We start from the raw sequence: 10,905 nt of genomic DNA, 5'->3' as shown, positions 1-10,905 counted from the left end.
ATCAACATGTTAATTCAGTTTGTAATTCCATACTGCATAACTAATTGTGGCAGCAGCTAAATTGAATCACGATGGAGGGCTTAGCTTCTTCTAGCTAGGCTAACTAACTTAGAGTAGCACTTAACTGCCAGCTCAGCTTTTGACTGGTGGAATATGACTTACAATTAGCTTTAAATCACATATTTAAATGTATTAAATTGTAGATTGATCTATTTTTGATATCAGTCTTGCAAATTTGTATTTCCACGTAAATTCAGTCATAATGGAGAAAAAAACCCCTACTAACCTCCTGCTAATGGTAACTAGCTAGCAGAGTAGAGGTCTTTGACTGTAGTGGAATTTAATGTGACTTGGTGTGACTAAGCAACCTCCATCACATATTTGAATGTGTTAAATTATAGATTAATTCATTATCCATTTAAATATACTGTATACTCGTTCAAATTGACAGGAAAATGGTAAGACTACATATTTGTGATTCTGTGGTTTCCCTTAGGGACTAAAGGTAGCGCGGTATATCAGAAAGGCATCTATCTGTTTCATAGTTTGCCAGCCATCCTAACTTCAAACCATTTTTCTCAATTGCTTCTGTAGTGACTGCTCTCTGTCTTTGTATATCATTCTTCCATTCGACCCACTATGGTATAGGATGTGGCCCTTGCGTGTCCAGTTTAAACAGCAGGGCTTAGATTCTATGTGTTATGTGAGTTCTGAGAAGCAGCTAGTGTGTGCGGACTGACAGCTGATTGCGCTATGGTTTAATCTTGTTAGGGATTTTCAAAAGTGCTGCGTCCACTCAGATCTGGAGATAGGAGCGCCGTGCAGCCTTTGTGTGCAAAATTTCAATGCTCCCAAAAACGGGAACAAAGGGCCCCCTGGTGATGTCATTCCGCTGTCAGCAAGCAGGCCCTCGCTGCAGGAGAGGGGCCAGAACAGGACACACTGTGACCATCACTCCCCCGCCACCCTCCACCATGGCCCCCCTCTGAACAACATACAGTAACAACCCCTGGTGTGAAATTCAAGACCAAAATCTGAGATGGACTGGCATATATTCAAAATAATTCTGACCTACATAGCTTAAATCTGCCAACTAGAAACTCCCAGAAGATGCATACATATATGTAATGTTTTTTATTATTCTCCAGCAAACTTCCAGTTGCATTCAATCACCGTCAGTACCATGAAAGTCCAGCTGCCCTTATTTACAAGGACCAGGAGTCTTGTCAACACACAAACGCCTGTCCATCCTCATGTGACACATGATGGAGGAGACTTGTGTTGTGCAGCAACAGTGTATGGGCCACTGTTTTCCCACTCCTTTGGTTCAGTAGTTAAAGTTTGATCACTATTATTATAGCACAGGCTCTGATTTGCAAACATACTTAGCTTTTTATTGTAAGCCTTTAATGTACTGTAATGTATTAACACGTATTTATAGGTGTAATTAGTAGCTATGTAGATTTTCCCATGTTGTTATTCGTTCTAACACGTGTACTACACTGCTTACCCTTTTAAGACCTTTGACTCTACTTAACCTAAGTCTACCATATGACATAAATTGAGTTTTGGCCCCTTGGCACTTTTGTGTCTTTTTTAACTCGCAATGCGAGTTGTGTGAGGAATTGTTGAGTCAGCTCCACATTCCAGAAAACAGCTTCATAAATCTCAGCTGTGTGTATGTGGATGAGAGAGTGTGTGCGCATGCGAACACAGACAGATGTGTCCTAACTTAGCAAACTATACTGCACAGCAACTCCCATTTCCAAGAAAGTGTACGTCGCTGACTTCTCCCCATTTTTAGAGTGAATCTGGAGATGGTCTGTTGACTTATGTTACAGTACATATCACACACACACACACACAGTGACATATATACAGGGATAAGCTTGTGCTGCATGCAAGCAGACATCTTACACCTGGTTTCAGATATAGCATACACATCCAAGTGTTTGCGGGTATTTATGGGCATAAGTCATGTATGTTCCTCAGAAGTGCCATCCTCTCACTCTCACACACCGTCAGCCATACATACTATTCCTACTCGAAACGTGTCAGTCCCCGTGGTGTCCCGTTTAAGTCCACGGCTTTCCTCACTGCTGTAAATCATTTGCGTGGCAGCTACGACATCAGCAGGTCCACCGAGCAGCAGACACAGTTACGTGGAAACGGACAAGCAGCCGCAGCCAGTGCTGTGAAAATATGAAGTTTGACGGATAGAAAGACAAACATCCCTTGGGGCCACAGGGCTTGAGTTGTGAATGACCCTGGTATGCACAGCAGGCAGCCAGACTATATAGATCACCAGGGTACAGAGAAGCTTTAGCTCACTGTGCAGGCTGCCAAGCAGTATTTGTTGAGTTTGTATGGCCTGATAAAACACATTTTAATGACTGAGCATCTTAATTGAGAGTTCACTGGGTCAAGTCCCTGCTGATACATTATTTGATCTGCAGTGTTTTTCACAGGAGAAATATTAAGTTGTTGCACGAATAAGCACTGAGAAATATAACTAATTTTCAGAACACGTTGAGTTCAGTTTTGATGGGTTTTGACATGCAAATTCACCCCATTGAACACCATACTCACAGTGCTGACCTTTGACCTATAATGCAGCTTATTAGCTGTCTTTTACCATCCACTCTTGTTTACATAACCAGCTCTGTCGGAGTATAAACTGCTCCACAGAGAGTTTGCAGAAATTTGTGAGACAGGAGTCAATGGAGCAACTACGTCTTATGAATAAACTGTGTGTGCTGTTAGCGACCAAGCTACACTAACTGGCTAACAAGTATGCTAACTGACACAAAGCTCGTTGGTTTAATGACCTTTTTTCCCTCATGCAACTCTGAATAAAGAAATTTTGTAGGCTACAATCTTGAGAACAAAATGCTAATGGGGCTGTTGTGACTGGCTAGCACTAGCATGTTCCTGGCGTTCGAGTGTGCTAGTGGTTAGCACGCTAGCTGCAGTAGTTCAGCAACTAGTCCTGCATGTAGTCACTACATCATCAAGCTTCTAGAAACACAAACTATGCAAAGTATTTTGATATATTGATACCACTTTCATTAGGAAGGAAGAGGAGACTATAAGAAGGTAACATGTAGCTAAAGGAAAAGCAAAGTACAGCAGAGGGCGAAGTAATTCAGGGCAATATCAAGAGCATGAAAGGTGTTGGAAACCATGATACAGATAAAATGGGATAAAAACATTCACATCTTTTTAAAGTCAAAATCACTGAAATATATAAAAAATGGAATCTGAATACTAAATGGAGGACTGCTAACAGCCTTTCATCTAAAAAGGAGTATTATTCTTGCATTTAATTAAGTAAAAGTACAGTTTAAAAAAAAAAAAAAACTTTAAAAAAAGCAGCAAGCAAATAAATAAATCTGCCCACACAACATCAGGATTGTCTCATCGTCTTTGTTTAGACACATGGTTAACCAGGAAGGAAGTCTGGCCAGATGATGATACTTCAGAGCCGAGCCGTCCTCCTCATGGAAACCTCCTCTGCTTGAGCTCACAGAAAGCTAAAAAGCTGCCGTGACGTGGGCGAACAGACAGACGCTTTGACCACCTGTGATGGAGTGTTGGTGGATGACTTCACGGCAGCTTGTGGAGGAAGCCATGTGAAAACCATTGACGGCAGAAAACGGCTGTCCTGGCTCACCCATCCTGAAACTAAGAAGTAAGAGAAGAGGGTGTTAAAGCGGGGTGGAAGCATCGTCTCAGGTTTAGCATGACAGGGAAGTGGTGAGTCTGTGGTGGGTGTTTGCATCATCAGCTTAAAGGTGTACAAGGTGCAATATTTTCTCTTACAAAACAATTTTCCACCAGGATTAGCATGATTTTTAATGAAAAGCTGTGCTGTCTTTGGGCATCTGGACTGAATTATGATATAGCAGTTCAACTCGAGGCCTTTATTGACTGCAAAGTGACTGATGTACGGAGACAAGCGTAATGCAGAGGCTCCTGTTTGCAATAAGTGCCTTTCATTTATATGAGAAACAAGGGGCTTTTGAAGTGGAAAAAGCACCACCTCTGCAATGTGTTCATTAAAAAAGTAATTATACTTTTCCCCTGAAAGTTCATCATCCGGGTACTGAGTCACAGCAGTTTTAAGCAGGACCCCTGCACTGCATGTTTTACCCTCTACAAAGAGCTTCAATAAGGACAAAGCACACATTTTCCCATAAATACCTGAATTTGGCCAGTTAATGATGCCTGCACAAATGGCCCCCAACCAAACTAAATAGCCTCGATTGCTGGTTAATTTATTGGAGACAAGCGCCATACTGAGATCAAACAAGTCGCTCTCGCTTGTAGCACCTTCACTGCAATGAATTTGCTGACCCCAGAACCTTCTGCATATTTCTATAAGGGGCATGAGAGGCCGGAAAAGAGTAGCCCCGAGGAAAAAGAGGGGTTATAGCTCACATGCGGTTTGGGTTTGTATGATGCTTGTGTAGCCCAATAAATCAGCTTGTTAGGAAATTTTCTGTACACACACATACATGCACACAGTAGCTGAGAAAAAAGCAGCGGGAAAGCCAGATATCCTGAACTAGAAGTAGCTGCAGGGAAAGAAACACACACACAGGCATGACATGACTTACAGATGCATGGACGTCATTTCTGTCCTTTGTCAACTTGTTGTTCTCCAAGGATGCAAGCCTGAAATATTTCTTCCTGAGACACAAATACTACATTCATGCACATGCACACATGGCTCCTTTTTTTTTTTTTTTACTGGGACTATCCCTCATCCAAGGTGAGGGTTGAGTTTCATTATGAGACAGCTTTAATGACCAGTATAAGGGCTTGGAATTCCCACAACTAGAACATATGAGGAGGACTTAGTTTGGCTCTTTTGTTCCTGACATGAAACGGCACATTGTTAACCATGGCCTGAAGGCAGAGTGGACGGAGTGCACAACAACCAGTTAGGATCACTGACTTGTGCAGTAGTTTTTCTTACAATTCATTGTTGGTCCGGCATACCATCAGAAAATCTTTCGATCTAACATTAAGAATACAGAGAACTACTAATGCAAAATTAAAATGATCATACTTGTATTGGAAATTTATGTTACATTTCCTCTGGCAAAAGCTTTTACAGTGACAATACTTCATAGCCAATACTGAAATGTTGATTCTCCTACATTACAAAATACAGTAAAATACATTATGTGAGTGAAAATATAAAATATACAAACAAGCTTTTCATGGAAGATGGACAAGTTCAAAGGCAGACTAGCTGAACAAGTAGGCCTGTACTAACATCTGAATGATCCTTCATTGAGAGACCACAGGGACAGTCGCATGACCTGACAGACAAACAGCTCCTCTTGTCTCACTTTTTTCTGTTTATAAACCATTAACACATCAGTTCCTCCTCAGCACTGAGGAGCTTTACAGCAGAGCGTGCAGCCATGACGCTCCTCCGATAACTCTCATTGACTTTTTGTCTCTTCATAGAGTATTTTGTTTGTAGGCCCCCTGGCATTTCAGAGAATACTGCAACTGAGAATGTTTTGAGCATAAAACCCTCTGCGCACACTTGTAGCTTGAGCATAAACAAAGCTTGAAGACCACACCAGCATTTAACTGCACGGAGGTTTGAAGGGCTGCAGCTGAGCAGCTAATTAGCTATCTAGCCTGCATACTGATGTAAGTAGTACATATTTCCCAAGAGAAGTTTGTTCAATGGTAAATCTAACCTGTTGCTATTTTGAAATAAGACAATCCTTTAATGATCTCACAGTGGGTTTGCAGTGTTACAGGAGCGAAGGGGGTCATGCAATAGTGAAAAACATCAGTAAAAAGCATTTATGATACATAAGTGACCAATCGGTAAAACAAGGCAGCATTGATTCAGATTATTGTAGTGTAGGAAATATTTGGTACACACTGATGTTGCACATTAGTCATAATCAGTTTTGGTGTGTGTCGCCTGACAAGCAGCAGGAAGGAAGGACCTGCGGTATCTCTCCTTCACACACTGCGGGTGAAGCAGCATGTCACTGAAGGAGCTGTCTGCTGCTGTCAGAGTGTCCTGCATGGGGTGGGACATGTTCTCCATCAGGGATGATAGCTTAGCCATCATTCTCCTGTCTCCCACCACTTCCACTGGGTGGAGAGGGCATCTCAGGACAGAGCTGGCCTATTTAACCAGTCTGTTAAGTCTCTTCCTGTCAGCGGTCGTGATGCCGCTGCTCCAGCAGAGCACTCTGTGGACGATGGCTGATGCCACCACAGAGTCAAACGGGGTCATCCAGAGTGCCCCCGAAAGAGTCTCCTCAGCACATCCAGTCTGCTCTGACCTTTCTTAAACAGTGCTTTTATATTCTAGTCCAAATCAGTTTATTACTAAGGTAAACACGCAGGTACTCTCAGCATGTCAGCGTCCGTTCACTGGATGATCAGTTTTTGAAAAAGCAGTATGTTATTATCTATTCTTTTTAAACTTTTTTTCTGTAGATCTGTGATAATTGTTCACTCCTTGGATATTTCATGTGATTTATGTGTTGTGGTTGGCTCATTTTTGGTAATGTAGTAAATTCAGCATCAGTATTCCTTATATTTCAGTATCAGACTGACTCCTAATCACTTTTTAGACGTTTATGTCTCTTTATAGTACTTGTCCTGCTCTGTGGTGTTCACTTGACAAGACTTTACGAAGATCTCTGTTAGATCAAAACTTCGCTCTGTTAAGTTAGATTCACTGGGAGCAATCATTACAGTCCTCAACCTTTTGTTTGACCTCTGGCTGGTTTATAAAAGGAAAAATACTCCGTGGCCTCCAGTCTTTTCCCAGAGTCAATAAAGACAAACCATCACAAGGACTGGCCTCTCGATGGTAAAAAAAAAAGAAAAAAAAAACACTAAAAGCTTCCTTCTGTACAGCAACGGCCGCGTGTTTGTCTGCAGTTATTTGATGTGGGTGAATGTGTCAGGGTCACAGTCAGGAGGTCTCCACCCCGCTAGCGATGGACCCCATTGTTCACTCAGGACCTCCCTCTGTGTTATTGAGACATGCTAGTCATCCCCATTATGAAGTGTAATTAGGTTGTTGTGCTTATTAACTCCTATTATCAGCGGAGCGCTGAGATGTCTACATGAGGCTGGTGGTACGGGCTGGATTCACAGATGGCTGTAAATTCATGCTGGCATCTTGTTCCCAGACTGGCAGGAAGAAACAGACCAATACACAGTTTCTATAATTGAACTTTTCTTCCTCTATGAAGAAACATGGTTTTGTTTGTTTAATCTCATCAACTACAAAAACATGTAATGGTGATATTAAGGGAGTTTACATAAAGGCTGATTGGTTTCTGTTCATTTAAGTATGATTTGAAAATAAATCTGCATAGAATTGAAATTTGGTGCTCTTTCACATTTCATACATAGTACATATGCTTATCCTATTTGCATAATTGTTGCTTGGTAATTCACTTTAGATGGAGACTCTTATTTCTCCGTGATGGTGCATTCAAGGACACTCCTGATTCCTTGATAGAGATTATAATCTGCCAAACAGCTCTGTGTGCCATCTCTCAAATATCAGATATTGGAGCGTTATTTAGTGCAATAACAGGGTCAAGGTATTTAAAGGGTCGCTTAGGGTATTTAAAGGGTCATTCACCCTTCACTCAACCCCTCCTCTGAAAAGCAACCGTCCAATCATAGCTTAGCAACATTTTTAATTAGCCTATATTTTATCATTTCTTTAATATCGCGCTATGGGGAAAACTAGCTTTATGCCTTTGTTTACATGACATAGATCAAGCTTTAAAATTTTGTTCCTCCGTCATGAAACCAAACCTCCTGGAATCAGTCGAAAAATTTAAAACTGGGCTAAAGCACAGAAGTTCGTCAAAGTTTGTTCAAATGAGTCACACGTTTCACAGCTATTTATGCTCTCACTTTAGATTTGGACGATCAAGTAAAGCAGAAAATGACACAGGCTCTCTGGTTGATTGGAGTGAATATTAGTGCTTCGTGGTGTATCAGTGATGTGGAGAGCTGCTGTTGAGCTTGTATTCTGCTACATTGGACTAATAATAGGAGCCCTTCAATTCCTGCTGGGATAATTGGCCTAAGTACTGAAAGTCCAAGCTGTGTCTGTAGGTGCTTTAACCATTTGCCTCAAAAAAGAAAAAAAAAAAAAAAAAAAAAAACTAGACCAACTCATGCCACAAAATCTAAAACTTTCAAAGGTGATTTCTGCACCACTGCTCCTATTTTGACAGTCATCGCTGTGATCGGGAAAGCACACTGCCAAGACGACTGTCCCAAAAAAAAATCTATTACACACAAGAAAATTGGAAATAAGACTTCAAAAAGGACTCCTCAAACTGAGCAGTTCAGTTTTCGTCAGAAAGGAAGATCACGACAGGACAAAACAAAGCTCGATTGCTGAGCTATGATTAGATGAAAACATGCATACATTCGTGACAGACTGCTCCCAACACGGCGTTTAAGTTGCGAGTTTGAGTTTTAAGTGCTCAGACAATCCTCTTTGGCATTTCCTGGTTTCAGGACAGCAGGTGAAACAGCACAACTGTGAGGCCAAACTGAACCGTGGATGTTAAACGCAACATGTGCGTCACTGCAACGCGTTTGAAGTGGCAAAATACATAATGACCTGATGATATAGCTTTTCCTCTGGCAGCCCGGTAATTGTTTTCGGCGTTAGATGAAAATGTCAAAACTGAACTGAAAAGATTTGAATGTCTGTGGTGCTCGATCATTTCCACTCCAGCTAACCAACATCGTCTCAGTGTGAACACTTGATTTGCTCACCGTGTATTTAGAAGAAGCAAACATTAATGTCTTTGGCTGATTGGCTAGATTAGCCTTTTTAATTAGCCAACTAATAGCTAAAGCTAATGAAGCCTAGACTCTCATTAACAGTATTTTTTTTTTCTTTTCTAAGTAGAATCTTTTCTTTTTCTGATGGTTTTTTTTACTTGTACTTGTTATGTAAAGTGTCTATGGAAATGCAAAAAACAAATAAAAAGAATTAAAGAAGACAATTATTGTAAAATTATTGTAAAAGTCGTAAAAGCAGGAAACAGGCTTAACGAAAAAATCATGATCTATATGGAGCATGTGTGACTTATTTGACAGGCAAAGTTTCAGTCCAATTAATAGACAAACAATGGTCAGCAAATTGCACCATAAATGCCATTTGTCCATTATGTTTCCACATGGTTTTCCTCTGTGTGAGCGTACTGCAAAGGCTAAATGGAACCCAACTGGAGAATTTGCGCCACTGGCTGTTTCTCTCCATGAGTGAACTCGTAATAGTCACAGTAATTGATGGAAATGCACATCAATTCCCATTTTCTTTTGCAGATTTTCTGGAAATTTGGTTAAAGTTTGCGCTGCATGTGGAGGGAAACCTGACTGTGGACTGACCCAAAGAAAGACAGAGCGCATTGTTGGCTGCAACCATATGGCCAGAAGATAATAATAAAGGCTTTTAATTAAAATACTTTTGTTCTTTCACAACGCAGTGCAGGTTTCCTGTCGCTTTGGTTTTCTGAGTCACCCACTGAGGGAGGTTTGAAAAGCAGCCCTGCCAGGCTTTCTGATTGCCTCTCACAGACTTTTGTTGTCTGTTTCCACTTTAAGGTTGCTCTCCCTCCTTGCTGTGGATGATACCATAACATCAGCCAAAGGTCAGGAACCAGATTCACACCTGCAGGACACGATGCGCTCCACATTCCTCTCTTATTGACTCAGTGAAGTAAGACCTCCATTGGATCCAGAGGCTGACCTCAGTGGAACCTGAGGAATGAGGAGTTGGTTGGCAGGTGAGGATACGGGCAGGCGGGGACACATGAATCCCAAAGCTGAACAGTTGAACTCCGAGTCCGTCCTCTCTGGCACCGAGCCCGGACCTCAGAGGGGAATGTGCAACCATAACATACCCTGCGAGGGAGCAGTAACCTGACACGTTCTCCTTATAGACCATCATCAAGGATTTATTCTATCTTTGCTGATGCTGTTAGGATGAGCTGACAGTGTTTGGGATCTGATCCAGAAATCGCTTTTTTATCCAACAAATTGTTTCAGGAACAAATGATAATCACAGGGAGTAGTTAATCAAAGGATTACAATTTGAGTTGTCTTATATCGTCTATTTAAAGCAAATTAGAAGCAGACGGCTGCTTGTGAACCAAGACTTAAACCTGCCACAGCATCGTATGGGAACGGGGTCAAAGGTCATTCAAAGCCAACACAGACAGGATTTATGAACCACTTGTCATCCAAGTCAGCATCCCTAGAAATTACATCCATTTTGGATAATTTAATGCCAAAGCAGGAAGTTCTGTTGTAGACGGTTGAGGGCGTGGAGGCTGGTGGAGTTCAGTGAACCTTTGCCTTTTACTCCACCGTCAACACCTTTACCAGGATCTTTCCCAGCTTCAACCTGACCTTGACCTCACTGAACCTTAGTTTATTTAACCACAGCTACAACCTTTCCATGACTGTACGCTGCAGAAAGCAAGAGGTCAAAACACAAAACAAAGAATGCCAAGTGGACATAAAGATAGTTTCACTCTGCTGAAGAAAGCTGTGAGATTCAGTCGAAAGCTCCAGAAGAAGCTTGTAAATGAACCAAATATGAACCCTCACTGCACCTCTGAGCTCTTAGCTTGACCATAACATGTTTTTATGTTTAACCAATAAGATATTCAGGAGCATTTTGAGCATGCTCATCAAGCAAAGTCTAGAAACATGAATTAACATCACGGTCATTTCAGAAGAGCACAGCAGTATTTACCTGCGGTGCTCTAAACTTTCCGGTGCTCGTCTTGTCTTCTCCACGTCCCTCTTGGTTCCTCTGCAGGATCAAAAAAGTGTCTGGAATTTTTGAAAACCAAACGTGAT

The sequence above is a fragment of the Chaetodon auriga genome, chromosome 21, assembly GCF_051107435.1.
Source record: "Chaetodon auriga isolate fChaAug3 chromosome 21, fChaAug3.hap1, whole genome shotgun sequence".
NCBI classification, from domain to species: Eukaryota; Metazoa; Chordata; class Actinopteri; order Chaetodontiformes; family Chaetodontidae; genus Chaetodon; species Chaetodon auriga.
This window is presented reverse-complemented; position numbering follows the sequence as displayed.